Below are 12,462 nucleotides of genomic sequence, written 5' to 3'. Positions count from 1 at the left end.
TACTGTTTTACCAATTAAACTATCTTCCCAACCCCTTATCTTACATTTCAAAACAAACTATTTACATATTTAGATTAAATAAATAATCTGACCTGAAAAAAAAAAACTGCATGGTATTGGTACAATATCAGGCAAGTGGATCAATGGAATAGGATTGAAGAACCAGAAATGAACCAACATACCTATGGTCACTTGGTCTTCGACAAAGGAGCTGAAAGCATCCAGTGGAAAAAAGATAGTCTTTTCAACAAATTGGAGGTCAGCATGCAGAAGAATGCACATCGATCCATTCTTATCTCCTTGTACCAAGCTCAACTCCAAATAGATCAAGAACCTCCACATAAAACCTGACACACTGAAACTAATCAAAAAGAAACTGGGGAAGACTCTTGAGGAGATGGGCACAGGGGAAAAGTTCCTGAATAGAATACCAATAGCTTATGCTCTAAGATCAAGAAGTGACAAATGGGACCTCATAAAACTACAAAGTTTCTGTAAGGCAAAGGACACTGTCAAAAGGACAAAACATCAACCAACAGACTGGGAAAGCATCTTCACCAACCCTAAATCTGACAGAGAGCTAATATCTAATATATACAAAGAACTCAAGAAAGTAGAACCCAGAGAAACAAATAACCCCATTAAAAAAGTCGGGTATGGAGCTAAACAAAGAATTTTCACATGAAGAACTTCGGAGAGCTGAGAAACACCTAAAGAAATGTTCAACATCATTAATCATTAGGGAAATGCAAATCAAAACAACCCTGAGATTTCACCTCACACCAATCAGAATGGCTAAGGTCAAAAACTCAGGAGACAGCAGGTGTTGGCGAGGATGTGGAGAAAGAGGAACACTCCTCCACTGCTGGTGGGATTGCAAGATGGTGCAACCACTCTGGAAATCACTCTGGTGGTTCCTCAGAAACCTGGGCATGACACTTCCTGAGGACCCTGTTATACCACTACTAGGCATATATCCAGAGGATTCTTCAGCATGCAATAAGGACACATGCTCCACTATGTTCATAGCAGCCCTATTTGTAGTAGCCAGAAGCTGGAAAGAACCTAGGTGTCCTTCAATGGAGGAATGGATACAAAAAATGTGGTATATTTACCCAATGGAGTACTATTCAGCCATTAGAAACAATGAATTCATGAAATTCTTAGACAAATGGATGGAGCTAGAGAACATCATACTAAGTAAGGTAACTCAGTCTCAAAAGATCAATCATGGTATGCACTCACTGATAAGTGGATATTAGCTTAGAAACTTTGAATAACCAGGACATAACCCACAAATTAAATGATGTCCAAAAAGAATGGAGGAGTGGCCCCTGGTTCTGGAAAGACTCAGTGCAAGAGTATAGGGGAATTCCAGAACAGGGAAATGGGAAAGGGTAGAGGGAAGAACAGGGAGACGGAATAGGGCTTATGGGACTTGCGGGGAGTGGGGACCCAGAAAAGGGGAAATCATTTGAAATGTATATAAAAATATATCAATTAAAAAAAAGAAAATGTTAACCACTACAATTTCCCCTTAGACAACATGGGAACCAAATATTACATAAAGCTATAACTAGTTATTCCTTATCCTCACAGGCTTAGACCTCATCGCCTAAAGCAGAATGCATTCAGTTGGAATTTGAAAGTCCCCATAATTTTATCAGTTCTAACTCTGTTAGAAAGTTTAAGGGTAGAGTTCTTTCTGAGACTAGGATCATCTTTAAATTGTAACCCACTATAAATAAATCAAACAAATAAAACAAACAACCCCACAAAAAAAACTAACTAACATTACATGTCTCCAAAATATAATGGCACAGAATAAATATCCCCATTCTTAAAGGAAGTAATATGGATAGAGCAAGGAAAGCTTAAAAGTGTGACTGGACTAGACCTTAAAATAATGTATTTGAGGAGTGGGCCTCCAAGTTTAGCAACAGGAACTCCAAAAAGAAAGATCAGTTGTCCCAGGACAGAGCTGAAAAATATGTCATTCTCCTGCTGCAGGCTACTAAGCAGGGATCTCACCAGAAGTGCCAGGTGGTCAGGGCTGTGATGGAGGAGGTGACTAGGAGAGTCAACCAGGACTCAGAACTCAGCCACAGCCCAAACAAAAGAAGATGAAAGCGCCTCAGGATCTAGATATGAAGGATCTTGAAGAAAAGAGCTAAAATTCCTACCTTTTCTACCAGAAGATTCCCAGTAGTATTTGGAAGGATTTGGAAGACTTTGGGGAAAGAAAATATTACCACATTTCATTCTCCCAGACACCTCGCCTATCATGGACCACTGACCTCCCCTGGATGTATATTTAGGAAGGAAGAGGACACTGAGAAAGATAAAGAGGGCTCTCTCTAGCAGTTAATTCCTTTTGTAATAAAACTTTAGTGTTTTAAAAAAGTAACAATTATATATTTGAAACAAAGTCCCCACTACTCTCACCCATTTTCTCTTCTGTAACTTAATCTAAAACAAGGTAATAAGAGTGTAGTTCAAACTGCAAAGGGGATAGAGGACAAGGTAGGGACACTATTCTCTACTTTCTGTTGCAGATAAATAGAAGATATATTTAAGACAAGCAGCCTCTAGATTACTCTTCCTCGACCCACCAGCTTCTCTTGAGGGGAAAGTTCAATCCCCATGGATAATATTGTTTTGTTTCTTCCATGGGCTCAGCTCTATGGAAGTAAAATTAAAACTGGTTTATTCTTTTCAGAATATAAGGGTTCCAGAGTCTCAACATAAATAGTCAGTCAGAATAAACATAAACAAGTCAGTCAAAATAAAAAATATTACATTTATTAAGCAAAAGTGACTTTGCAGTCAATTATGGAGTTTATTCACAGCATAATTGTCGCAGAATTACATTCATATTTAGCTCTGAGATTCAGGATCCCTGATTTCTGCTACTCATAAAAAAAGACTGAGCTGGACATACATCATGAAAGGCATACTCTGTTGACATATCAAAGCTCAGTAACAAAACATGAAACTCTCTCTGAGTGATTAGAGTCTGGGATACATTAAACACAAAAGCAGCTACACTGTTAAATTAAGGAGGGGAGCCACCATGGCAGACTAAAGGAACTACATTTAATAAAAGCAAATACTATATATGAGCACAGAGCAGAATTTTGCTATCATAAATCAGAGACTGGAATATCCAAAGGAAGCTACAACTAACAGGGTTAGTTTAGCAGGATCTGTGTCTATACAGATACCATCTATCCAGTTAAGACCAACTTCCTTGAAAAACACACAGTTCAGGCCAGTAGCTGTGAATTCAAGAGATAACCTGAGGTGCAGGTGTAGCCCAATGATAGAGTATTAAACTACTGGGTTATACCTCTGCCATTACCACTGCTAATACACAAACACACACAACACACAGACACACACACACAAGAGAGAGAAAGACAGATGAGATAGAGACAGACATAAATAGGCAGAAAGATGCACACATACACAAAATCAAAAATTATCTAATTCAGTATCCCTGAAACTCTCTAGTATCTTCCAATGGAGAAATATATCTCAAAATCTAAAAGCACACTATAGACAAGACAGCAGACACAGACAAGTTAGAAAATAGTAGGGGAAGAAATGGATCTAAGTTCAAACAAGAAATGAAAGATGACCAGAGGTGTATGTAAGGAGAATTGAGAAAACAGATCTGTTTCACAGTTGCACCCTTGGCTGTACACCAAATGTCTTACAGATTAATGTCTGAATTCTACAGAGAAACACGATGGTCAAGAGGGGCTTGAAATCACAGTGAAAGAAGTTGTTTGTACTTAAAAACTCCACATATTGTTGACAATGAAAGAGTTGGAAAAATATGCACTCAAAGTCATTGATGTTCTCATCTTCAAAAAAAAGTGAATGTGGTAAAGGGGAACTTGGAGAGATGTAAGTAAGAATGAGGATTGTCCCCTATTGGAGAGAGCATAATCACAAGTGTTCTTAAAAGCAAGAAATCTTCTATAGCAGCAGTCAGAAGGACCTGAGAATGTGGAAGATGCAGCATTTCTTGATTTGAGAACAGAAGAAGGAAATAACACAACAAAGAATGGAGTTCTCCCCTATCCTTAAATAAAGAATATGGCCCTTGAATATGACACCTTGATTTAGCTCTATGGGGGTTCTGTAATGTATTGCTAATTTACAATATTATAAGAATGTATACTTGAGTTGTTGTGTGCACCAAGTTTGTTAGAGCTGCAGGAGGACATTAGTAAGAGGAAAAACAGGTTTGCAGAGTTTCAACAGTATTGTTCAAAACATAGATGAAACCCCACTGTTGGTACACACCTTTCATTCCAGTACTCAGGATAGTTTTGGAGAAATGTGGTAAGTTTAAGACTATCATGAAGTGGTCTAAATAATGAGATTCTATATAATGAGATTCTCCAGAAAAATCAAAGAACAGATAAAGGAGAAAGGAATAACTTCCCATCCGCGCTTGCATGCTCCGGGAATTCATGGCAGTTTAGGTGCCTTGTGGTCCCCACAAAAGTTAGCATCAGCACAGTGACCCCATGGATATGTCTTCCATGTCTAATGGAAGGTAGAAAAGCTAAAGAAAAGGGGTCATAGTGTCAGCAGCTTTGAACAACCAAGAAGTCACAATGGGAAGTATCATGATCCTAAAGCATTAGCCAAAGCCATGCAAACGCAGACAGGATGTCTGTGGACTCACGTGAAACACAGCAAAGAACTGTGATGCCATTCTTGTTACCCAGCGTAACTGACTGAGAAAGCTACAGAAGCCTTGGTTGCAAGCTCTACGGAAGAGACACCAGCCCAACACTGTTTTGAAGCAATACTTTTAAGCAAATAAGAAATCCTTTAGAGAAATAAATTAGTTACCAAAAGCATTGATTGAATAGCTTTTCTGAACTCTTATAAATAATAAATCAGACTCATGTCTTAATGTAGTCAGCAGGCTTGCAGTTTATCCAGACATTGTCTGTGACTTTTTTCCTGAAAAACTACATTTAGAAATATTAATTAATTCTTGAAAGTAATCCCACAAAATGTGGCTTTTTATAAGGTTTGTCATAACTTCTTTAAGTAATTATATAATTTGGCATCCATACATTATATCATACTCGTTTTGAGTTATTTTATAATTTGTGAAAACATATTTCTAAGATGGTATTTTACCATCTCTGCAGCATCCTGACTTAGCTTCTTCTCATTATATCACAAAGTAAAATGCATAGAAGCAGCAGGACACAGAAGACGCAGAGCAACCTCTTCTCTTTTAGAATGCCAAATACCACTGGGAATGAACAAAGTGTAGAAACAGTAGTTTCCCAATCTCTTTACCTCAAACTAAAATTTTAATAAAACTACAAACCCATTAGTACTCCAAATAGGTTTGCGCTCTTTGGATCAGATTTCTCTCCAGGAAACAGTTTGGAGAATGATTCTATTTGGAATGTCAGAGCCACAGTATATGATGTATATTGGAACTTCTGAACCCCAGGGCCAACAGCTATCCACTTCCCTTCCTTTCTCACCTACTGATAGTCGTCCAAAATAACCCATAATGTCCACAGGCTTGAGGGCCTCTGAAGCAAGGTGTTAACTCATTTTGTGCCTATGTACAGAGTCACCTACATTATTAAGTTATTACATTTGCCCTGAATATATTATATATTAAATATAATATATAATACATGTGATATATGTAATATAATATAATATATATAATTTTGTATATTGTATCTATTACATATAATTAGCATAATTATATATCATTGCATACATTTAGTATATTTACATATTTAGCAAATTACACGTAATATATAAAAAATATATTTATATCACATATATCTTCTTTATATATAATATATATGACATATTATATGTCATATATATTATATAATGTAATTACTTATATAACTGCATAAATTATATATATAATTGTATGTACCATGATTATATATAATAAGACATGTTATTATATATTATGTAACATAGTTTACATGATATATATTGCACATAATATAGCAATATATTATATAATATTTAATATTGTATTTTCTTACAAATATTTTATATGTAATTTTTATAATATAACATTATACATCATGCATAATACTTCATACATTTTTACATTACACATTATACATTATATATTATAATGAATTTATTATACTATATATAAGTAATATACTATGTATTTTTTTTTTATTATTTGATATACTTTATTTACATTTCAAATGATTTCCCCTTTTCTAGCCCCCCCCCCCACTCCCCGAAAGTCCCGTAAGCCCCCTTCTCTTCCCCTGTCCTCCCTCCCACCCCTTCCCAGTTCCCCGTTCTGGTTTTGCCAAATACTGTTTCACTGAGTAAAATATTATGTATAATATATAACTATAATACATATACTATGTATTATAGTTATATATTATACATAATATTTTACTCGCATGATATACTCACATAATATATATAGTTTATATTATACATTATAATTATATAGTGTAAAATATATTATAATTTTATGATATATTATATATAATTTTATAGTATATATACGTATACTGTACAATGTGTATTATATGGTATATGGTATATAATATGTATAATATTATATTGTATACAATCTTAGAATATGTAATCATAACTATTATATTTGGTATATATCATATATAAAATACATTATATTTTACATTTATATATATGATATACTTAAATATATTTGTATATCATTATGTAATATATTATGATATAAAATAAATTTATATAACATAATCATATTATACATATTATATTTATTCTTTGTGACTGACTTTTATTCTCAAGGAGATTTTTTTTAACTTTTTTTTATTCGATATATTTTTTATTTACATTTCATATGATTTCCCCTTTTCTAGCCCCCCACTCTCCGAAAGTCCCATAAGCCCCCTTCCCTGCCCCTGTCCTCCCACCCACCCCTTCCCACTTCCCCGTTCTGGTTTTGCCGAATACTGCTTCACTGAGTCTTTCCAGAACAAGGGGCCACTCCTCCTTTCTTCTTGTACCTCATTTTATGTGTGGATTAGGTTTTGGGTATTCCAGTTTTCTAGGTTAATATCCACTTATTAGTGAGTGCATACCATGATTCACCTTTTGAGTCTGGGTTACCTCACTTAGTATGTTGTTCTCTAGCTCCATCCATTTGCCTAAGAATTTTATGAATTCATTGTTTCTAATGACTGAATAGTACTCCATTGTGTAGATATACCACATTTTTTGCATCCACACTTCGGTTGAGGGGTACCTGGGTTCTTTCCAGCATCTGGCTATTTTAAATAGGGCTGCTATGAACATAGTAGAGCATGTATCCTTATTACATGGTGGGCAATCCTCTGGGTATAGGCTCAGGAGTGGTATAGTAGGATCTTCTGGAAGTGAGGTGCCCAGTTTTCTGAGGAACCGCCAGACTGATTTCCAGAGTGGTTGTACCAATTTGCAACCCCTCCTGCAGTGAAGGAGTGTTCCTCTTTCTCCACATCCAACACCTGCTGTCTCCTGAATTTTTAATCTTAGCCATTCTGACTGGTGTAAGGTGAAATCTCAGGGTTGTTTTGATTTGCACTTCCCTAATGACTAATGAAGTTGAGCATTTTTTAAGATGCTTCTCAGCCATCCGAAGTTCTTCAGGTGAGAATTCTTTGTTTAACTCTGTACCCCATTTTTTAATAGGGTTGTTTGGTTTTCTGGAGTCTAACTTCTTGAGTTCTTTATATATATTGGATATTAGCCCTCTATCTGATGTAGGATTGGTGAAGATCTTTTCCCAATTTGTTGGTTGCTGATTTGTCCTTTTGATGGTGTCCTTTGCCATACAGAAACTCTGTAATTTTATGAGGTCCCATTTGTCAATTCTTGATCTTAGAACATACACTATTGGTGTTCTGTTCAGAAACTTTCTCCCTGTACCGATGTCCTCAAGGGTCTTCCCCAGTTTCTTTTCTATTAGCTTCAGAGTGTCTGGCTTTATGTGGAGGTCCTTGATCCATTTCGATTTGAGCTTAGTACAAGGAGACAAGGATGAATCAATTCCCATTCTTCTGCATGCTGACCTCCAGTTGAACCAGCACCATTTGTTGAAAAGGCTATCTTTTTTCCATTGGATGTTTTCAGCCCCTTTGTCGAGGATCAAGTGGCCATAGGTGTGTGGGTTCATTTCTAGATCTTCAATCCTGTTCCATTGATCCTCCTGCCTGTCACTGTACCAATACCATGCAGTTATTAACACTATTGCTCTGTAGTATTGCTTGAGGTCAGGGACACTGATTCCCCCAGAATTTCTTTTGTTGCTAAGAATAGTTTTAGCTATTCTGGGCTTTTTGTTATTCCAGATGAATTTGAGGATTGCTCTTTATAACTCTGTGAAGAATTGAGTTGGGATTTTGATGGGTATTGCATTGAATCTGTATATTGCTTTTGGCAAAATGGCCATTTTAACTATATTAATCCTGCCGATCCATGAGCATGGGAGGTTTTTACATTTTTTGAGGTCTTCTTCCATATCCTTCTTCATAGACTTGAAGTTCTTGTCATACAGATCTTTCACATGTTTGGTAAGAGTCACCCCAAGGTACTTTATACTGTTTGTGGCTATTGTGAAGGGGGTCATTTCCCTAATTTCTTTCTCAGCCTGCTTATCCTTTGAGTATAGGAAGGCCACTGATTTCCTTGAGTTGATTTTATAACCTGCCACTTTGCTGAAGTTGTTTATCAGCTGTAGGAGTTCTCTAGTGGAGTGTTTTGGGTCACTTAGGTAGACTATCATGTCATCTGCAAATAATGATAGTTTGACTTCTTCCTTTCCAATTTGTATCCCTTTGACCTCTCTCAAGGAGATTTTTTTGCCTTTGAGTGCAACGACTTCTGCTCCCAAGTAAATGACCACTTTTCATATCATTATAATAATGACATTGTTGACAACAGTATTTAGGGGAAATTGTCTATTAATCTATATTTGACATGCTGCTTATTTTTCTTTTTTTGTTTTGCTTTGTTTTTTGTTTTTGTTTTTTTGTTTTTTGGAGGGTTTTTTATTTGATATATTTTTTATTTACATTTCAAATGATTTCCCCTTTTTTCTATAAATATTAGTGAAGTAGGGATAAGTGGATCAATAAATATTTATTAAAATTGAAATCATTCAGTTGGAGAATTATATACTTGGAATTTGGTACCAATAATCTGTCTATCAAAGCTAACTCTGTGATGAAGGACCTTCTGCTTGCAAGCAAAGTGAAAAGTAGAGATAGGATTCCCCAAACTCACATGTGACCTTATGTGGTTGTGCGTGCTTCTAATCTCAAAGTAAGTGGAGCAAGAGAACAAGTGGTGAGAGCCATGTCCAGGGGCTTGTAGAGCAGGGTGGAAAGTGAGAGTCAACACAGAGGTTGTCCTCTGTCCCGCACATGCACCAAGGTCTGCATGTACCTGTATACAACACACAGAAACACACACACACACTCGTGTGCACACACACGCACACACACACACACACACACACACACACACATTAGACCCATATAAGCATTTGGTTTCAGTAGTTGTGGCTTTACTGTCTGCAATCAAAAGTTCTTTCATTCCATTCCTTCTAAAACATATTATGTATTTATTCTTCCAGATAACGTTTCAGATAATTGAATGGCACATTCAGTTTTATAAATCCCAAGAAAATTTGAAATTGCATCTTATAAGTGTTTGCTATTGTGCAGAATAAACAAACATTAAAAATGTCTTCACACTCAGCAGAGAATATATCTCTATAAAAACATATTTGATACAGTTTTATTTATTTAAGGAATTTTGTGTGTACGTATATCAACTCCCACTATAATGTTAATTGCTAAAGGTATAGGAAAAATACTCTATATTTGAGTTCACATTGTCTTGTTTATCTCTGAGTTACTCTAACATATAGTTATTTCACTCATATTTTCCAGTAAGTCTTCATGCTCTTTCCAAAAGCAAAATGTTCTTTCTTATCCCATAATATTTACAGTTCTCCAATATCTATTAATCATTGTGTTTCTGGGTGTGTTGTATTGAGATTGTCTACCCAAAAACTATTTGCAAGGGGATTAAGGAACACCCCTTTTGGCCATTTCTTGTTGTGATTGTAACACTTCTGATCTTTTCACTGTTTTTTGGCTTTGATCATACTGCTTCCTATAGTGTTAAGGAAGATAAACTTTATCACATAAAGGAAGACATTTTATTCTCCCTTTCAAAGGACTCAAAATGTCATCATTTTACTAGCTTAAATGACTTCAGTCTCTAGTAGTCTCTCTCTTCCCTTGCAGTGGTGACTGTTGGGGCAGGTGGGAGAGAAGCTCAAGGCTTAGAACAATAGCATCCTTGAGGAGTCTGCCAGAAGTCTCCCCAGAATCTGCAGCAGGTCTCAGCTGACAAGCAAACTTTCCCATGCTAAGCAAATGATATTATTGGAAAATTCATTACTGTGGCATCCTAAATAATAAGTATTCTTATCTGAATGCTTGAGAATTCAGATGTATTTAAAGATTTGATGGAATCAGTGTAAAACTCTAGGCCTTGGAGTCTTTCTAAAGATGGGACTTTCTCTCTTTCTCTCTCTTATTTTGTTCAGTTTTCTGAGATATTCTGCCTTTCTCTGAAGGTAAGATAAAACACTTTTTTTAAAAAATAATATCTCTTTCTTTAAATTCATGCTTCCTAGGGTGTTAGATATCCTTTTGAACCTGTATTTATGTCACTGTTTCTATACTTGATAGTCTTAATTCAAACCTTTATTTCTCTAGTGTATGAACCCCCTTCATCTTTGTTAACACCTGTTTTCTTCCATGGGTTTATTTAAGTCATATTTAAAATTAAACACATACCTCACGAGATTATGTATCTAAGTAAATTGTGCCAATTAGGTCTTTATATACAACTCTAACTTTCCAATGTGGGGCTGTATCTCACTCCATTTAGATACACATATTATTAAAATTATCCCCAATAAATTTCAGAAATTTATCTGAAAATAAAATTAATGTAGTTTTCTTTTTTGAAGCTTGTGCCTAGAAAATTTGTTTTGCTTATTCTCTTTTACAATTACTACATATTATTTTGAAACATAATAACATGTTCAATATTTACAAATGTTTAATTGGTGCCTGTAAACATTGTGTGCCTTCTATTCATTGCCATGAAGTTACACATGCATATTTATGTTTACTGTAGCAATGTGCCATTCAGATCCTACCACCTTGCTCATTTCTCCCTCAATTGTCACATGTCTCAGAGCAGGGAATTAAAGTCTCCCACCAAAGTAGTTAATATATTTGACTTCACCATCTAGGCTCTGCTTGACATCCATTAGTGTTAATGGTGATAAAAGGATAAAAGCCAATTAAATTTAAAATTTCTTATTCATTAACTTCTCAATATAAAAAAATCTCTTTTATATGTATTGTGTGAAAATTAAAGTCTATTTTTGCACATATTGGTAACAGTTCTTTTTATTAACAGATGCTGAGTCTCTTTTGGTTCCAAGCTATTATTTTTGATATTGTTTTATTATTTAATTTCAGAGTAGCATGCAAAAAAGCTACCCTTGATTTTTACATAAGGTTTATAAAATTTTCCATGACAGTTTAATATATTCATATTTAATAGTAAAGTATATTCATTTATTGCTCTTACAAGGAAATGTAATCTTTTATTTTTAAACTGTGCCATCTACAAGTAAATCCTCAACATGTTTAGTGTGAGCCCTTTTCATTTTACTTCTATTTTTCTGACTGGCACTTTATGTTGACAATAATCCCTTTCTTCTGTAAGGTATCTCTTTCTTACTTTCACTTCTTTTCCATGTTTCAAAACCTATCTCTTTATTCCATGGAATAAATGTGAGTTATGGACAATGTAGTCATACTTCTATATGTCAAATAAGTCATACACACATTTGATTATAGTTTCTCTAGGCACAAAATTCCTTGTTAAGAAATGCTTATCCTACCTGATTTTATTGAATGATGTTCTTGATATGTTCTTGGCTCATGAATAAAAATATGCAGTTGCCTGGGGTGGGGGCAGCGGGTGGAGGGGGGAGATCTCTCAGAAGTCCCAGACACTTGGAATGGGTGAGGTTCCCAGAAGTTATTACAGGTGACCATAGCCAAAATGCCCAATAGTGTGGATATGGAGCCTAAAGAGATCACCTCTGGTAGCCAGACAGGACCTCTGGTGGAGAGATGGTAACATCAACCCATCTACAAAGTTTTCCATCCACGATTAGTCCTATACAAAAGAAATTGAGTGACAAAGATGGAGCAGAATCTAAAAAAAAAAAAAAAAAGACCCATCCCATGGGCAGGCACCAATCTCTGACACTATTAATGATGCTATGTTGTATTTGCAAACAGGAGCCTAGCATAACGGTCCGCTGAGAGGATCTATCCATCAGCTGACTGC

The sequence above is a fragment of the Apodemus sylvaticus genome, chromosome 15, assembly GCF_947179515.1.
Source record: "Apodemus sylvaticus chromosome 15, mApoSyl1.1, whole genome shotgun sequence".
Taxonomy (NCBI): domain Eukaryota; kingdom Metazoa; phylum Chordata; class Mammalia; order Rodentia; family Muridae; genus Apodemus; species Apodemus sylvaticus.
This window is presented reverse-complemented; position numbering follows the sequence as displayed.